Here is an 18,148-nt window from a genome sequence, read left to right as displayed (position 1 = left end):
ATGAATGACCACTAAATTTCCATGAACTTGTACATGCATTGGTTAGTTTCCTCTTGACACTGCTTGCGTCGGGTGATCTAATGCACCTCGAAATCCAACATGTAATGATACTACTACTAGTATAGTAGAATTGAGACTTATCAAACAGAAAAATGAATGTTTTTTAGATGATCCCTATAAACCCTAGTGGGTACGTACTCCTTAAAAATACATTTTTCCAAAACTAAGTCGCTCCCTTTCATGAATTCTGTAGTATACTCCTCCGTCGACGCTCCCTTTCATGAATTCTGTACTTCCTGTCGCTGACATGTGGGACATATAGCAACCGGGTCGACATGTCAAGCACCAAATAACAGTGCAAAACAGCAGGGGGGACGCACCCCACTCGTACTGGCCCAGTAGTAGTAATGAGCAATGAGACGTCAAATCACAAAGTCGCACCTTCCCAGACGGACGAAGCAACCATTATTTCACACTTCGGTTCGCCATCATATCAAACCACGTAGTATTGCTTCTGCCTCAATAGGGACACGCGCATCGCCTTGGTACATCATGACACGTGGGACCGCATGACAGGCCATGCTCCCCCGCCGATCACTCGGTAAAATCACCTCATTTTTACTATACTTCCTCCGTATCGGTTTACTACATGGCATGCATGTCGTTCTAGGTTGAGAATTTAACTGGCTATATATGTGATGAACAGTACTCTATCCTTTAAAAAAAATGTATACTTTTGTATAGTAGTACTATCGATGGATTGCGCCATGGAGCAAAAATTGAAATTAAAAAAAAGGTGGTACATATAGAGAGCGCTCGTCGCCAAATTATGCATATAGTACTATTAAAAAAGATAGTACGTGCTTAATTGGGGTGCTAAATTCTATTAAAGAAATACTAGTAGTATGTACATACTGAAGAGTTAAAGTAACGAGAAGAAACATAACATAGTTCTGCTGGGGGCTCAGCACAACACACCCCTTAAATTAAACTAAGCACACCTGAAATTAAACTATGCAACTAATCCGGTAGACACTGCATTAGAAGTTTAGAACCACCATGAGCAATGACACTGCCACCTTACTCGGAGTCCTCATCCACGTCCTCGACTTTGTCCTTGTCCCCCTTCCTCTTGGCCGATACTTCTTTGCTTGAACCGCACACTTGGCTGTTGCTCTTCAGCCAACCCTTGTAGATATTGAAACAAAGGTAGCCATCCATTGCACCGTAGTGGATGTGGTATATATCTAGTACATTCCGCTGCCATGCATGACGAAGAAACATGTAATGAGGTTTCTCCAGTTTACGTTACGAAGGATGAACCATGGCTCCTGCCAGGGTCAGCATTGAAGGCTGACGAGAGGGCACCAGCCGATTCTTCTGGAGGTCGAAGGGGTTGCCTACAACGAGGCCTATCCGACCCAGGACTTCTTTGTCGTTCTTAAAGTCTACAGTAATGAATTTCACTGTTTTGTCCTTGAGGAAGTTCTTAAAATCCTGGCACTCAACGTCGGCATGGCATATGTGGTAGACCAAGCAAATGTTATGTACGCAAACCTGGATCACGTTGGGCTTCTTCCTCTCTTCGTCCTTTAGATCCTTCTCTCATCCCAGGACTGTGGTGTACTCAACATCTAGCCCAGCAACCCACTCATTATCTGAGTTTTCGAACATGCATCTGAAGCGAGAAAGGCATCATTTCACCGTCGCGGAAGAATGGGTGGAGATGACGTCGAACTCATCGCCGGTGATGGTTCTAACCTTGTACTCACTGCCGATCGTGGAGATTTGGGATGCCATGGATTTGGGAGGAGGGTTAGGATTAGTGGAACTGCCGTAATGTGAATGGATGGGACGACTAGGAGCGAACTGACGTAGTATTGAAGGACGTGCGGGGATGAGTAGGAGCGAACTGCCAGCGTGTGAACGGTAGGGTAGTGGCTTTCCATTCTCCCATGATACGGGCTTCCGAGAGCCCTTGGATCTGAGATCGAATGGTTGCATGGCGTGATTCTAGACCTATGGGTGAATATCCTATCCTGGAGGGTTATTCTGCAAATTTTCAGCAACTTAGCATGCAACCATTTGATCTCAGATCCAAGGGCTACCAGCAGCCCGTATCATGGTCGCGCCTACCACGACCGTCGCGTCGCTCGCGCGGTCGCGCGCTTGGAGATTTAACACGGTGCGTTAGGCTATCTGATGTTGGCATGTCATACATAGTCATCACTTAGTCACTCATACTACAACAAGGTTGGCTATAAGGTTGGCTATAAGTGTATTTTTTTACTCCTCTCAATCTCTTTCTTCATACTCCCTCCGTCCCATAATATAAGAACGTTTTTGACACCAGTGTAGTGCCAAAAACGTTCTTATATTATGGGACACAGGGAGTACTAGTATTCATTGCATTTGCCAAGGAGTGACCTCTTCCAATGAAATGGTGTTGCTAAGTTTGCTTCATTTAATTAGCTATAGACTCAAAATTGTCTTTTTACCTAGGTACACGCGCTTAGCACCGTTTCTTCCTTGGGTCACCAAACTAGTCTCTCTCTTCTTGATTAACTTGCCACATCAGACTTTATGCCTATGTGGCAAGCTTAAGCACATGTAGGAGCAAGTAAAAGTAATTACAATAGTGCAATTTACATGGCATTTTTGCATATGTGGAGGAAAGAGAGGCAAGGAAAAAGTGGAGAAGTGGGCTCTCATGCAAGAGCCAGCCTCTACTACATGGTGGAGCATTGGGAGAGGCACCTGTATGGAGGTGGCCAGGAATCGGGAGACTCACGCCGGTCATAGCGCCACAGTTAAAATGATAATGGAAAGTCAAATCACGGGGGCCCACCTGTCCAGCAGTAACTCGCTGTCAAATCACACAGCCCTACGTTTGCAGAAACCTACTCCCTCGTCTTCTCGCGTCTCTGTTGAACCGACTAGGCGGAACTGCCCCGCCTACCGCGCAGGAAAAGCCCCGCCCTCGAGTTTTAAATACAACTACATCCGCTTAAGAATCCAATGATATACTTTTTGTGACATAGTAACTCATATTTAGTTAGTCAAATGGATGACCTAGAACTACATGCAGGCCCTATAAACTGAGACGCCTAAAAATAAAAAAACCGAGACGGAGAGGGTAGTTCAGCATGTATCTTTTTAGATCAATATAGTCGGGATTCACCAAGGAGCAAAACCAAGTGGTAGGCTGCTCCTGTCGTGTTGGCGTAGCAACTCAAGCAGGGTCAGTCCGCACATGAAATGCCGACAAACTTAACAGGACCCCTTTGGCTGACATGTGGCTCATCCACCGTCTTGTTCCACGTGCGATGCACAAAATTACAGTTCGGAGCAGCGGTTGGAATTGGAGGCTCCCCGGTTGTAGAGCCGCAGTAGTAGAAAATGAGCAATGAGGGGTCAAATCACAAAGCCCCACCTATCCCGCATTAAGATGGACGGATGAAGCAACCATCATTTCACTCTCGGGCGCAAGAGCATAAAGAAAAGAGAAAACAATGATGCGTGCGGCAGCTACCTAGGGCACCCTAGGGTAGGGGTCTCCACTACAGATCCTTTTTTTTGAAAGCGCCTCCACTACAAATCGGCTTCTCCCTCGTCCTCTTGAAGAAAACCGATGATGAGTGCGGCGATAGGGTTTGTAGGAGTACTACGGCGTGCGGGGCCACGTCATAGTAAACAGGTTTGAGTCGATGCCTTAAATATGTGTGGGCCGCTTGGTTTTACGGGAATGAGGCAGCATTTTGGGTTCGGGGACCAGTGGAGATATAGTACATACAAAAAATTGTGGACGTAGGTTCGACCGAAAGGCAATGATGCATGGGCCCTGCATTTTGATATACCCGGGGCCGCGTGAAATTTGCTACTCTACTCAAAACTAGTAAGGTACACATGTATTGAACGCATGAGATTTCGAAACCAAATTATGAATAAATACACACTATAGCATGTAAAGCTTTGAGTCAGACATGCATGATGTAGATGTTCGTTTAGTTCTTATAGTTCATCTCATTCAAAATCAATTAGTTTTATTAAAACGTTAAGATTCATGGGGTTGTGCATTGTAAATCATAGAGTAAAAAACAAATAATGGCAATTCATTTAGAAAAAAATAATCAATTATGATACAGAAGATTCTAGAACAAAGGAGAAGTGCTTGTGTTTTGAGGTTTGTGCATTATGCTTAAGTTCAACCATGGAGTCTTCTAAATTGTACATGTGGCAGATCTGGTGGAATGTTGATGATATCCAATGGCCAGTAGTTCTCGGATTTGCCTATCTCTGCACTGTCGGGTTAGCTTCATCCAGCGACCATCTTTCAAAGTTATTGGCACACTATATAGTTCTTGTGCCATAGTTGCATGTTTTGGAAAAAAGCTACTAGTGGGTTGTACTATCTATTTAGGAATAGAAGATGTATATATGGAAGTTGTAGGGAAAGAGATGACATGGAGCATCTCAATTCCTATGAGTAGGGATTGGAAAAGAGATGTCATTTGGTTCATATCATAGTAACTTTCTATTGAATATACGCTAATGTTTATTTTCCTTTGAAATTAAGGGAGTATAGGAATCCATTCATATGAACCAAGTGGCTCTAAAGCTATAGAAATAATATCATGTTTTATTTCCTTTGAAATGTGGAGTATATGAATCTATTCCTATGAACCAATTGGCTCTAAAGGAAAAAATCCTATAAAAATCATATCATATAGAGTTCCTATGATATTCCTCGACACTAAAGGATGCTTGAAATTGCTGCGGGTGATACGATGGTCTTTCTTTGTAGACTCCTCACCCATCTTTATAGTTACCTCTCGAAGATGAATGAAATGATATATACATGCTATTCTACATGTGCAATTTGGTACACGAAAACTCGGTAAAAGTTTGCGAGATTCGAATTTTCAATAAAGCTATATGCACTACATTTCAGAACGGAGGGAGCATACAACAGTTGCTAACACTCACGTGGAAGATTTGTGTGTAGGAGGAGTGGATGTTCTGTTAAATGACATGGCAAAACTGACACTGTCGGATGCCGATCTAACGGTTCTTACGGCGTTCATCAGGAAAAGGCTTGTGGCGAACGTTTGTCGGATAATGATTTACGGACACATGCATTGCATTGATACGTGCCCCCTCTCTCTCACGCACACGCACCCTCACGAGTCACGACTCTCCCGAGTCCTCTCGCAGACTCGCACGTCACACCCACCGTCTATCTGCAGGTAGACGTCATGCACATATGTGCTCTTCACACCCTACCCTCAGAACTTCTAAAAAACAAAAGACGGCGCACACATTTTATTTTACCACACACGTCACACACTTATACTATTACTCTTGCGGCGAACGTTCTTTGGGCATAGTATATTGTACTCTCACGAAGAGAAGCGGTGCACGCATGCACTAGTTCTCTCACACCCACTCGCGGGTACACGTAGGAGTGCATTTTTTTGAAGCTGGTACAACAAAATCACTCCACTATATATAAAAGCAGGGTTCCTCTTGTTCACTCTCTCATGCTCTCCAGATCTAAGCAACACATAGGTAGCCACACTCTCTCTCAGCTCACGGCTGGTCACAAATCCGGTCGGACAACCTCGACCGGGGCAGGGGTGTAGGTGCATCGTTCACGCTATCGTCCATGGCGAGGGAGGAGACCAACGGCTGCCCGTGCGTCCTGATCGGCGGCCGTGCCGTTCTCTCCGAGAGAGCGCCGGCTCGGAAGGGCCTCCGACCCCTTCTTCCTCCCTCCGGTATTGTGGCCAAGATGCGGCCTCCCGACGCCGTCTTTGCCACATGCTGACGACCCTCAGGTATATATTCCTTCGAAACATGCCTTGCTCTACTGCCCCAGCTCCCTTCGTGTTGATCCTTTTCTACTTCCGTCCGCTATTCCAAAGCCACCTAGACTTCTACTATTATTAGAAGTAAAGCTAGTTCATACAGCCGACTCAAAGAGTTGGTTCAAACAGGGAAGAAAGTGGGAAAGCTGTAGCATGAACCTAGGACTTGGTTCTAAGAGGAAACGGGGGAAAGTAGTAATATCTGTCACTGTTTAAATAACCGTATTTCATATTTGCGCAAACAGGGACGTCTGTCTCCATATCGTTTCGGGATGTCTATCTCCATATCGTTTCTATCCGCGCAATCAAAAGCACATGATACGTCTCCAACGTATCTATAATTTTTGATTGCTCCATGCTATATTATCTACTGTTTTAGACATTATTGGGCTTTATTATCCACTTTTATATTATTTTGGGACTAACCTATTAACTGGAGGCCCAGCCCAGAATTGATGTTTTTTACCTGTTTTAGGGCTTCGAAGAAAAAGAATATCAAACGGAGTCCAAATGGAATGAAACCTTCGGAAACATGATTTTCTCATCAGATAAGACCCAGGAGACTTGGACCCTCCATCAAGAAAGCCACGAGGTGGTCACGAGGGTAGGGGCGCGCCCCCTGCCTCGTGGGCCCCTCTAAGCTCCACCGACGTACTTCTTCCTCCTATATATATATATCCACGTACCCCCAAATGATCGGGGACAGAGCCAAAAACCTAATTCCACCGCCACAACCTTCTGTATCCACGAGATCCCATCTTGGGGCCTGTTCCGGAGCTTTGCCGGAGGGGGCATCGATCACAGAGGGCTTCTACATCATCATCCAAGCCCCTCCGATGAAGTGTGAGTAGTTTACTTCAGACCTACGGGTCCATAGATGGCTTCTTCTCTCTTTTTGGATCTCAATACAATGTTCTCCCCCTCTCTCGTAGAGATCTATTCGATGTAATCTTCTTTTTACGGTGTGTTTGTTGAGATCGATGACTTGTGGGTTTATGATCAAGTCTATCTATGAATAATATTTAAATCTTCTCTGAATTCTTTTATGTATGATTGGTTATCTTTGCAAGTCTCTTCGAATTATTAGTTTGGTTTGGACTACTAGATTGGTTGTTCTTGCCATGGGAGAAGTGCTTAGCTTTGGGCTCGATCTTGCGGTGTCCTTTCCAAGTGACAGAAGGGGCAGCAAGGCACGTATTGTATCATTGCCATCAAGGATAACAAGATGGGGTTTTTATCATATTGCATGAAACTATCCCTCTACTTCATGTCATCTTGCTTAAGGCGTTACTCTATTTTTAACTTAATACTCTAGATGCATGTTGGATAGCGGTCGATGAGTGGAGTAATAGTAGTAGATGCAAAATCGTTTCGGTCTACTTGGCTCGGACGTGATGCCTATATACATGATCATACCTAGATATTCTCATAACTATTCTCAATTCTGTCAATTGCTCAACAGTAATTTGTTCACCCACCATAGAATACTTATGCAATTGAGAGAAGCCACTAGTGAAACCTATGGCCCCTGGGTCTCTTTCACATCATATCAATCTCCATCACTTTATTATTGCTTTGCTTTTACTTTGCTTTTACTTTATTTACTTTGCATCTCTATACCAAAAATATCAAAAAAATATTATTTATCATCTCTATCAGATCTCACTTTCGTAAGTGACCGTGAAGGGATTGATAACCCCTAAGCGCGTTGGTTGCGTTGAGCTATTGTTTTTGTGTAGGTACGAGGGACTCGAGCGTAGATCATCATTCGCATATCATATTTTATTGCATTTTGGTTGATCCTACAAATTCTACCCAACTCAAGGACCCTCGGAGAGAGTTCGGGATTTTGTTATTTTCATATTTGAGTTTTCCCAAATTTTGAAAAAAGGATAATTTGATTTTATTTATTTTATCTTCAATTATTTCTATTATCAAAATATGAGAGAGGGAATAAAATGACTTCCCAAAAATAAAGAAATATTGAGGATTTAATAAAAAATCAAATAAGATTTTATTTGGTTTTATTTTCTATTTTATTTGAATTTAGGAAAAATGCGCGTTTTTCAAAATTGCATTTAGGCCCCAAATAAATGTTCATCCTGTGCGGCTTGATTTTAGAAGCCGGGAAAATTTATTTCGGGATTTTTGGATTCTTTTGTCTTTTTCTGAGCGTAACTATTTTTTAAAAAAAGTTCCGCACCGACTCTGGGCCGTAACTGGCCAGGACTCCGCCTGGGCGGGCCTCTAAATAGTGCCGCCCGAGGCCCGAGCCAGCCCAAGCCACCCCGCCCCAAACCCTAACCCTAGCGCACCGCCGCCGCCGCCCCTGCACCGCCGCCGCCCCGCCGCGCCACCACCCGCCGCCATCCGCCGCCGCCGTAGGTAGATCTCGCTGCCGATTTTTTTAGAAAACCGATCGGTTTTCCGTCGGTTTGTTTGGTTTTTTTAGTTTCATTTTTTTAAATAGATCGGTTTTCCGGTTTATTTAATTAGCGAGCGAGCGTTCGTTCGTTTTAACAAACGCGTTCATCGTTTAGGTCCAGATAACGAACGCTCGTTCGTTAATCTGTTCATCGTTTTTCTATTTCTCGGATTTAATCCGCGATTTTTCTGATCGCGATTCCTGATCCATTTTTGTTCTAGTATAACTTTTCGCTCGTTTATCGGAATCAGGCGATTCAAGTGCCTAGAGTTTCGTCTCGAAACCCTCTTTCCTTTTAACCAACTCAAACAAGTTTTTGCCACTGTAAAAATTGCCCTAGATCCAGAATAGTAAACAAAGCTTGTTTCTTTTGTCGTTTGTTTTTGTTGCTTCGTTCGATTTGATTCTTTTTGCCAACCGGAGTTCTTAAGTTGAACTTTCTGGTTAGATCTCTTGTTTGAGTTTTACCTATGCATTACTTGAGTACTTATTGTATGCTTGTTTGTTTGCGATAGAGTACCCGGAGTGCGCTGCTTGCTACTTCGAATCGCTAGGTTTTGCGGATCATCAGCAAGTCAAGTAACACTTTGATCATACCTCCTACTACCCAGTTTTTATTGCATTAGATCAATCCTCACACATTGCATGATTAGGATCTAATTAATTTTGTGGGTTTGGGAAGTAGATGAGGTTGTACCTATTACCTGTTATTATCAAACCTTTGGGAGTTACTTCTACGTTGCTTATTATGCCATGCTATGCTAGTAGACGTGGATTGGGTGAGTGTATCCATGACAGATGTGAGATTGTTAAATTAATGGTTTATCTAAGGTGGCAACTTAAATACACATCTAGGTGGATTGAGGCACCTGGGTATTCCAGTGATTTTCTGTTTTCTTTTGGACCGCCACCCAGGCTCAAAGGGATCATGAGATTATTCATGCTAGAAACTTCCGTGTGCAGCCACAAGCTACTATGGGCTCTAGCATAGTTGATTTAGTCGTGCGAACTCTTACAGTGGTAGACTAGCAGATGTAGGGGGAAGTAGGTGTAACGGTCTACCCGATCGTAAGGTGCTAGCGCTTCTGAAAGACTGTCTCAGTCATCCGTTTCTCAAACACCATGTAGTGCGAGAAATCAAACGGAGGCGATCGAGTCTTGTGGGGAAATGTGCGCAAACCTTTGCAGAGTGTATAAACTAATCATGGTTAGTCGTGTCCCCGGTTATGGACATCTTGAGTATCTAGTACCTGGATTATCATGTGAATCTCATCATGTTACTCTAAAATAAATTTTGTTGGCTTTTGTTTAATGATGATGTTTAATTGGGATTGAGAATGCTGTCAACCATTCTCAATGTTTAACAACTACAATGATAGTTAAATAAAATTTATTCCTTTGCAGTATGGAAAAATTGGCTTTACGCAAAACTGTAACCATAGAGCTTTCCACCAGCCAAATATGCATGTAGTATAGCCTATTTCTTTCCATTACTCTCTATGTGTTACTTTGCCAGCATATTCCATGTGCTGACCTGTTTCGGGCTGCAACGTTAATGTTGCAGACTTTTCAGACGACGATTAAGGTGCTTTTAGGTCGTGGTTCTATACTCAGTGATACCGTTGGAGTTGATGGACTCACTTATCTTCCAAGCCTTCCGCTGTTATCGTTATTAGATGGGCTTACACCATATTTATTGCAATAGGTTCTCTTTTGAGACACTCGATGTAATAAGTGTGTGATTGCTACTCTGTTATAAATCCTTCAAGTACTGTGTAGTGTCAGCATTACTGATCCAGGGATGACACCTGAGCATAGAGACTGGACCATTTCAGGTCTGGTCGCTACAAGATGGTATCAGAGCACACACTGACTGTAGGACACGACCACTAAGCAATAGACCTAGATCACTAATCTCTCTTCTCTTTCTGACTTCTCATCTTTTCTACTCTTTTAGGATGGCGGATGCAAGGAACAAGTTCACGCAACCGGATGAACATACACCCTTTGGACGTCACTTCAAGGAAGTCACTAGATACCTGAACATAGGAGTACCAAGCTTCACCGGAATCTACAACGCCACTCTACCTGAAGAAGAGCGCTGGATGATTCAAGTTCAAGTTCCAGGAAGGACGTTCATGCCAGTCACTAAGCCCATAGAGTTTTCTTTTGATGCACCAACTTGGAGTCTAGGAAAGAGCATGGCAGCTCACATCGCCATGGGATGCATTGGAGAAGTTTACCGCAATGATCTCAAGGATACTATCTACCAGATTTGTGGGCGCCGAGATAAGCACTGGGAGATGATCAGCACCAGGAAGGATAGATCAGTTGCATCCTTTATACAGGAGTTAAACCAACACATTCGACGTCAGGAGAACCAGATGTGCGCCGACATGATAGATCTGAAGAAGGCGAGGACAAGAATCAAGGAACTGGAGGAAGAACTCAAGGCTACACATGAAGATTATGAAGAGGAAATCGAAGTATTAGTGGAGAAGAATGACGATCTGATCAAGAAGATTGGAATATTCATGGGAGGCCCTACACCGGTAGAAGAAGACGAAGAACCCAAGGAAATTCGCCCGAAAGACTACATCATCATCGACGACACCGACTCAGATCCAGATGATAGCGTTGATGACTATGTTGATGAAGCTGGAGCAGATATCATGGAGTCTGCAACCGAAGAATATTTCTAGTAGACCACCCCAACAGTAGTAGTAGTCCACCATGTAAATATGGTAGTCCGAGCACTTTTGCGATAGTGAGATCGATTGTATGCCCTTGTTTGATTGATTGAATGAAGTGAATTGTTTGCTTTTGCCTCATGTGCATATGGGTAGTGTTTTCTCTCTAGACCCCTCTCTATTCTTAAATCTCATCTTTTCTAAACCCTCAGATGCCTCCGAGACGTGACCCCGGATTTACCTTCCCACCGGAGCTCACCCAGTTGATCCAGCAGCAGAACACATTGATGCAGTTGCTAGTCCAGAATCAGAATCAGGGGAACAACAACAACAACCCACCACCACCACCACCTGTTGATCACTTAGCCTGTTTTCTTAGGCTGAATCCGCCGGTGTTCTCTAGTAGCACCGAGCCAATAGTAGCAGATGATTGGCTCCGCAAGACAGCAAGGGAGTTGACCACAGTGGGATGCACAGATGCGGAAAAGGTGAAGTTTGCCGCACATCAGCTTGAAGGACCCGCAGCATCATGGTGGGAGAATTTCACAGCCACTTTCCCTGTCGACAGTGTCATGTGGGACCAGTTTCAGCAGGCTTTTCGTACTACCCATGTTTCAGCAGGAGCTATGGCCATGAAGAAGCGAGAGTTTCGCAACTTGCGCCAAGGAGGACGGATAGTTGGCCAGTATGTGGAGGACTTTAGTAAGTTAGCACGTTATGCCCCAGATGACGTTGCTACGGATGCAGCTAAGCAGGAGAAGTTTCTGGAAGGACTGAATGATGAGTTGAGCATGCAGTTGATGGTAGCAACCTTCAACAACTACCAGGAGTTGGTCGACCGTGCTCTCATGATTGAAGGGAAGCAGCAGCAGATTGAGAATCGCAAGAGGAAGTATGGACAAGGGAAGTACAATTCAGGAGCTCAGCAGAAGCCCCGTTTTACCCATAGACCGGGAGGACAATTTCAGCATACCCATGGAGGAGGTAGCTCGCACAATCATAATGGCACCAAGAATGGTAATGGGAATGGGGGAAGCAATGGCCAGAACCGCACCAACCCATCAACCCCAGCCAAGAGAGACCTGAGACAAGTCACTTGCTTTAAGTGCCAGAAGACCGGACATTATGCCAATGAATGTACTGAATCCCAGAATGGAAATGGCAATGGAAGCTCTGGGAAGAAGCCGCACCCTTTCAACAGGGGACAGGTGAACCACGTTAACGTGGAGGACGTTGAAGAGCAGCCGGATGCAGAATCGGTAAGTTTTTGGTTAAGTCATTTACTGCACTTGTTCTTCTCGATACTGGTGCATCGCATTCATCCATATCAAGGGGATTTGTTGATAAGTATAATCTGCCCACCAAAGTTCTTAGAACACCTATGTTAGTAACCTCACCAGGAGCGGAGTATATGGCTAGCCAAGGATGTTTTCAAGTGCCATTGAGTATAGGTAGGCATGTGTTTCTCCCGGATTTAATCATTTTGGAATCACAAGGATTGGCTGTAATTCTGGGTATGGATTGGCTGTCGATGTATGGAGGAAACATCGATTGCGCCAGTAAGTCGATCTTGCTTACCACCCCAGAAGGGAGAAGGATCAAGTAGGTATCCCGGCATGTGCCAGAAAGGACTCAAATAAATTGTTTAACAGGAGTTGTGCAGGAGGAAGTACCAGTATTGAAGGATTTCCCTGATGTATTTCCAGAAGAATTGCCAGGCATGCCATCGGATAGAGATATTGAGTTTTTGATTGAGCTTTTTCCAGGCACAGGGCCAATATCAAAGAGACCATATAGGATGCCCGCAAAGGATTTGGTGGAGATTAAGAAGCAGATTAAGGAGTTACTGGATAAAGGATATATTCGCTCAAGTTCTTCACCTTGGGGATCGCTAGTACTTCTAGTGGAAAAGAAGGATGGATCGTTAAGAATAGTTGTTGATTATCGAGGATTGAATGAAGTAACCCACTACCAATGATCAATGATCTGTTTGATCGATTGCAAGGAGCTAAGGTATTTTCCAAGAACGATCTGTGATCATGATACCATCAGTTGAAGATTCGAGAACAGGATATACCTAAGACGGCTTTTACCACCAGGTATGGGCTATACGAGTATACCGTTATGTCATTTGGTCTGACTAACGCACCTGCATATTTTATGAACATGATGAACAAAGTATTCATGGAGTTTTTGGATAAGTTCGTCGTGGTGTTCATTGACAATATCCTGGTATACTCGAAGAACGAAGAGGAGCATAAGGAGCATTTGCATTTGGTACTTGGTAAGCTCAAAGAACATCGGCTATATACCAAGTTTAGCAAATGTGAATTTTGGTTGAAGGCAGTTGGATTTCTCGGACACGTTATATCCGGAGAAGGTATAGCAGTAGATCCCACTAAGGTTGATACCGTGACAAATTGGGAAGCCCCAACAACAGTTGGAGAGATCCGGAGTTTTCTTGGACTTGCAGGATACTACCGGAGATTTATTGAAAATTTCTCGAAGATTGCAAAGCCTATGACGGAGTTGTTGAAAAAGGATACCAAGTTCATATGGACTGAGGAATGTGAGGCTAGTTTCTAGGAGTTGAAGAAACGTTTGGTTACATCACCTGTGTTGATTTTGCCAGATCAGACCAAGGATTATGAGGTGTATTGCGACGCTTCACGTCAAGGACTTGGATCAGTGCTTATGCAGGAAGGAAGAGTTGTTTCATATGCCTCACGACAGCTTAAGCCTCGTGAGTTAAATTATGCTACGCATGATTTGGAGTTAGCAGCCGTAGTGCATGCATTGAAAACTTGGAGACACTTTCTCATTGGAAACCATTGTGAGGTGTACATGGATCACAAGAGTTTGAAGTATATTTTCACACAGAAGGAGTTGAATCTCAGGCAAAGAAGATGGTTAGAGCTCATTAAGGATTATGATATGAGATTGCATTATCACCCCGGGAAGGCTAACGTAGTAGCCGACGCATTGAGCCGTAAAAGTCATGTCAACAGCTTAATGACGGGAGATTTACCAAGGGATTTAGCCGAAAATCTTCGTGAGCTATGTTTGGAGATAGTCCTGAGAGGCTATGTACAGCATTGGAGATTCAGTCTACTTTGATGGATAAGATCAGAGAAGCCCAGAAGACTGACAAGGAGATTGCCTCTATAAGGGAGAAAATTAGCAAAGGAAAAGCTAAGGGATTTCGTGAAGATGAGCACAATACCTTATGGTTTGAAGACCGTGTTTATGTGCCTAATAACCCGAAGATCAGGAAGTTAATTCTGCAAGAGGCCCATGATTCACCATATTCGATTCACCCAGGAAATACCAAGATGTATTTGGATTTGAAAGATATTTTCTGGTGGACCGGAATGAAGAAGGATATTGCGGAATATGTAGCAGTTTGTGATGTATGTCAGAGAGTAAAGGCAGAGCATCAGAAGCCAGCAGGATTGCTACAGCCATTACCAATACCCGAATGGAAGTGGGATAAGCTAGGCATGGATTTTATTACGGGTTTGCCCCAAACTCGTTCAGGCTATGAATCGATTTGGGTTGTAGTCGATCGTTTGACAAAGGTAGCTCATTTCATTCCAGTGAAGACTACCTATACCAGTGCAAAGTTGGCAAGGATATACATGACCAGAATCGTATGTCTGCATGGAGTTCCAACGAGTATTGTTTCAGATAGAGGAACCCAATTTACCTCAAAGTTCTGGAATCAGTTGCATGAAAATTTGGGTACCAGACTGGAGTTTAGTACAGCTTTCCATCCGCAGACAGATGGACAGACCAAGAGAGTCAATCAGATTTTGGAGGATATGCTGAGAGCTTGTATGCTAGATTACGGATCTAGTTCGGACGAGAATTTGCCTTATGCAGAGTTCTCTTACAACAACAGTTATCAATCCAGTTTATAGATGGCCCCTTTCGAAGCCTTGTACGGAAGGAGGTGCAGGACCCCATTGTCGTGGGATGAAGTTGGAGACCGCTAGTTGTTTGGACCGGATCTGATTAAGGAGTCTGAACAGAAGGTGAAATTGATTCGCGATAGGCTCAAGGTAGCCCAGTCCAGGCAGAAGAGGTACATAGATTCCAAACGCAAGGAGACAGTTTACGAAGTCAGAGACCAAGTTTATCTTCGGGTATCTCCAATTCGAGGAGTTAAGCGCTTTGGAGTTAAGGGAAAGTTAGGGCCACGTTTTGTAGGACCATACAAGGTTTTGGAGCGTATGGGAGAAGTGGCCTACAAATTGGAATTGCCCGAAGGATTGTCAGGAGTTCACGACGTGTTCCACATTTCCCAGTTGAAGAAGTGCCACGCAGAGATGGTTGATATACCGCTAAGAGATACAGTGTGACTGGAAGCGATTCAGTTGGACAGTGATTTGACCTATGAGGAGAAACCAGTTAAGATTCTAGAGTATGCCAGTCGAGTCACCCGCAGCAAGGTTATCAAGTTTTGCAAAGTTTAGTGGAGCCACCACACGGAGGATGAAACCACCTGGGAGCGAGAGGAAGAATTGCTGAAGGACCACCCTCACCTATTTGCTAGCCAACCCGAATCTCGAGGGCGAGATTCATCTTAAGGGGGTAGGTTTGTAACATCCCAAATATTCAATTTGGAATGTTATACACTAGATCATCATTTGCATATCATATTTTATTGCATTTTGGTTGATCCTAGAAATTCTACACAACTCAAGGACCCTCGGATAGAGTTGGGGATTTCGTTATTTTCATATTTGAGTTTTCTCAAATTTTGAAAAAAGGATCATTTGATTTTATTTATTTTATCTTTAATTATTTCTATTATCAAAATATGAGAGAGGGAATAAAATGACTTTCCCCAAAATAAAGAAATATTGAGGATTTAATAAAAAATCAAATAAGATTTTATTTGGTTTTATTTGCTATTTTATTTGAATTTAGGAAAAATTCGTGTTTTTCAAAATTGCATTTAGCCCCCAAATAAATGTTCATCATGTGCGGCTTGGTTTTAGAAGCTGGGGAAAATTTATTTCGGGATTTTGGAGTCCGTTTAGTATTCCTTTTGTTTTTTTTCTGAGCGTAACTATTTAAAAAAAAGTTCCGAACTGACTCTGGGCCGTAACCGGCCAGGACTCCGCCTGGCCGGGCCTTCAAATAGTGCCGCCCGAGGCCCGAGCCAGCCCAAGCCTCCCCGCCCCAAACCCTAACCCTAGCGCGCCGCCGCCGCCCCCGCGCCGCCGAAGCCCCGCCGCGACGCCACCTGCCGCCGCCGCTGCCCCGCCGCGCCGCCAACATCCGCCGCCGTCGTAGGTAGATCTTGCCGCCGGTTTTTTTAGAAAACCGATCGGTTTTCCATCGATTTGTTCAGTTTTTTAGTTTCATTTTTTTAAATAGATCGGTTTTCCGGTTTATTTAATTAGCGAGCGTTCGTTTGTTTGTTCGTTCCTTTTAACGGACGCATTCATCGTTTAGGTCCAGATAACAAATGTTCGTTCGTTAATCTGTTCGTCGTTTTTCTTTTTCTCAGATTTAATCCGCGATTTTTCTGATCGTGATTCCTAATCCATTTTTCATTCTAGTATAACTTTTCACTCGTTTATCGGAATCAGGCGATTCAAGCGCCTGGAGTTTCGTCTCGAAACCCTCTTTCCGTTTAACCAACTCAAACAAGTTTTTGCCACTATAAAAATTACCCTAGATCTAGAATAGTAAATGAAGCTTGTTTCTTTTGTCGTTTGTTTTTCGTTGCTTCATTCGATTTGATTCTTTTTGCCAACCGGAGTTCTTAAGTTGAACTTTCTGGTTAGATCTATTATTTGAGTTTTACCTGTGCATTAATTGAGTACTTATTGTATGCTCATTTGTTTGCGATAGAGTACCCGGAGTACGCCGCTTGCTACTTCGAATCGCTAGGTTTTGCGGATCATCAGCAAGGCAAGTAACACTTTGATCATACCTCCTACTACCCAGTTTTTATTGCACTAGATCAATCCTCACACATTGCATGATTAGGATCTAATTAATTTTTTGTGTTTGGGAAGTAGATGAGGTTGTACCTATTACCTGCTATTATCAAACCTTTGGGAGTTACTTCTACATTGCTTATTATGCCATGCTATGCTAGTAGACGTGGATTGGGTGAGTGTATCCATGACAGATGTGAGATTGTTAAATTAATGGTTTATCTAAGGTGGCAACTTAAATACACATCTAGGTGGATTGAGGCACCTGGGTATTTCAGCGATTGCCTGTTTTCTTTTGGACCGCCACCCAGGCTCAAAGGGATCATGAGATTATTCATGGTAGAAACTTCCGTGTGCAGCCACAAGGTACTATGGGCTCTAGCATAGTTGATTTAGTCGTGCGAACTCTTACAGTGGTAGACTAGCAGATGTAGGGGGAAGTAGGTGTAACGGTCTACCCGATCATAAGGTGCTAGCGCTTCTGAAAGACTATGTCTCGGTCATCCATTTTTCAAACACCATGTAGTGCGAGAAATCAAATGGAGGCGATCGAGTCTTGTGGGGAAAAGTGCGCAAACCTCTGCAGAGTGTATAAACTAATCATGGTTAGCCGTGTCCCCGGTTATGGACATCTTGAGTATCTAGTACCTGGATTATCATGTGAATCTCATCATGTTACTCTAAAATAAATTTAGTTGGGTTTTGTTTAATGATGATGTTTAATTGGGATTGAGAATGCTGTCAACCATTCTCAATGTTTAAAAACTACCATGATAGTTAAATAAAATTTATTCCTTTGCAGTAGGGAAAATTGGCTTTACGCAAAACTGTAACCATAGAGCTTTCCACCAGCAAAATATGCATGTAGTATAGCCTATTTCTTTCCATTACTCTCTATGTGTTACTTTGCCAGCATATTCCATGTGCTGACCCGTTTCGGGCTGCAACATTAATGTTGCAGATTTTTTAGACGACAATTAAGGTGCTTTTAGGTCGTGGTTCAATACTCAGTGATGCCGTTGGAGTTGAGGGACTCACTTATCTTCCAAGCCTTCCGTTGTTATCGTTATTAGATGGCCTTAAGCCATATTTATTGTAATAAGTTCTCTTTTGAGACACTCGATGTAATAAGTGTGTGATTGCTACTCTGTCATAAATCCTTCAAGTACTGTGTGGTGTCAGCATTACTGATCCAGGGATGACACCTGAGCA

The sequence above is a fragment of the Triticum urartu genome, chromosome 4A (genome assembly GCF_056163025.1).
Source record: "Triticum urartu cultivar PI428250 chromosome 4A, HENAU_Tu73, whole genome shotgun sequence".
NCBI lineage: Eukaryota > Viridiplantae > Streptophyta > Magnoliopsida > Poales > Poaceae > Triticum > Triticum urartu.
This window is presented reverse-complemented; position numbering follows the sequence as displayed.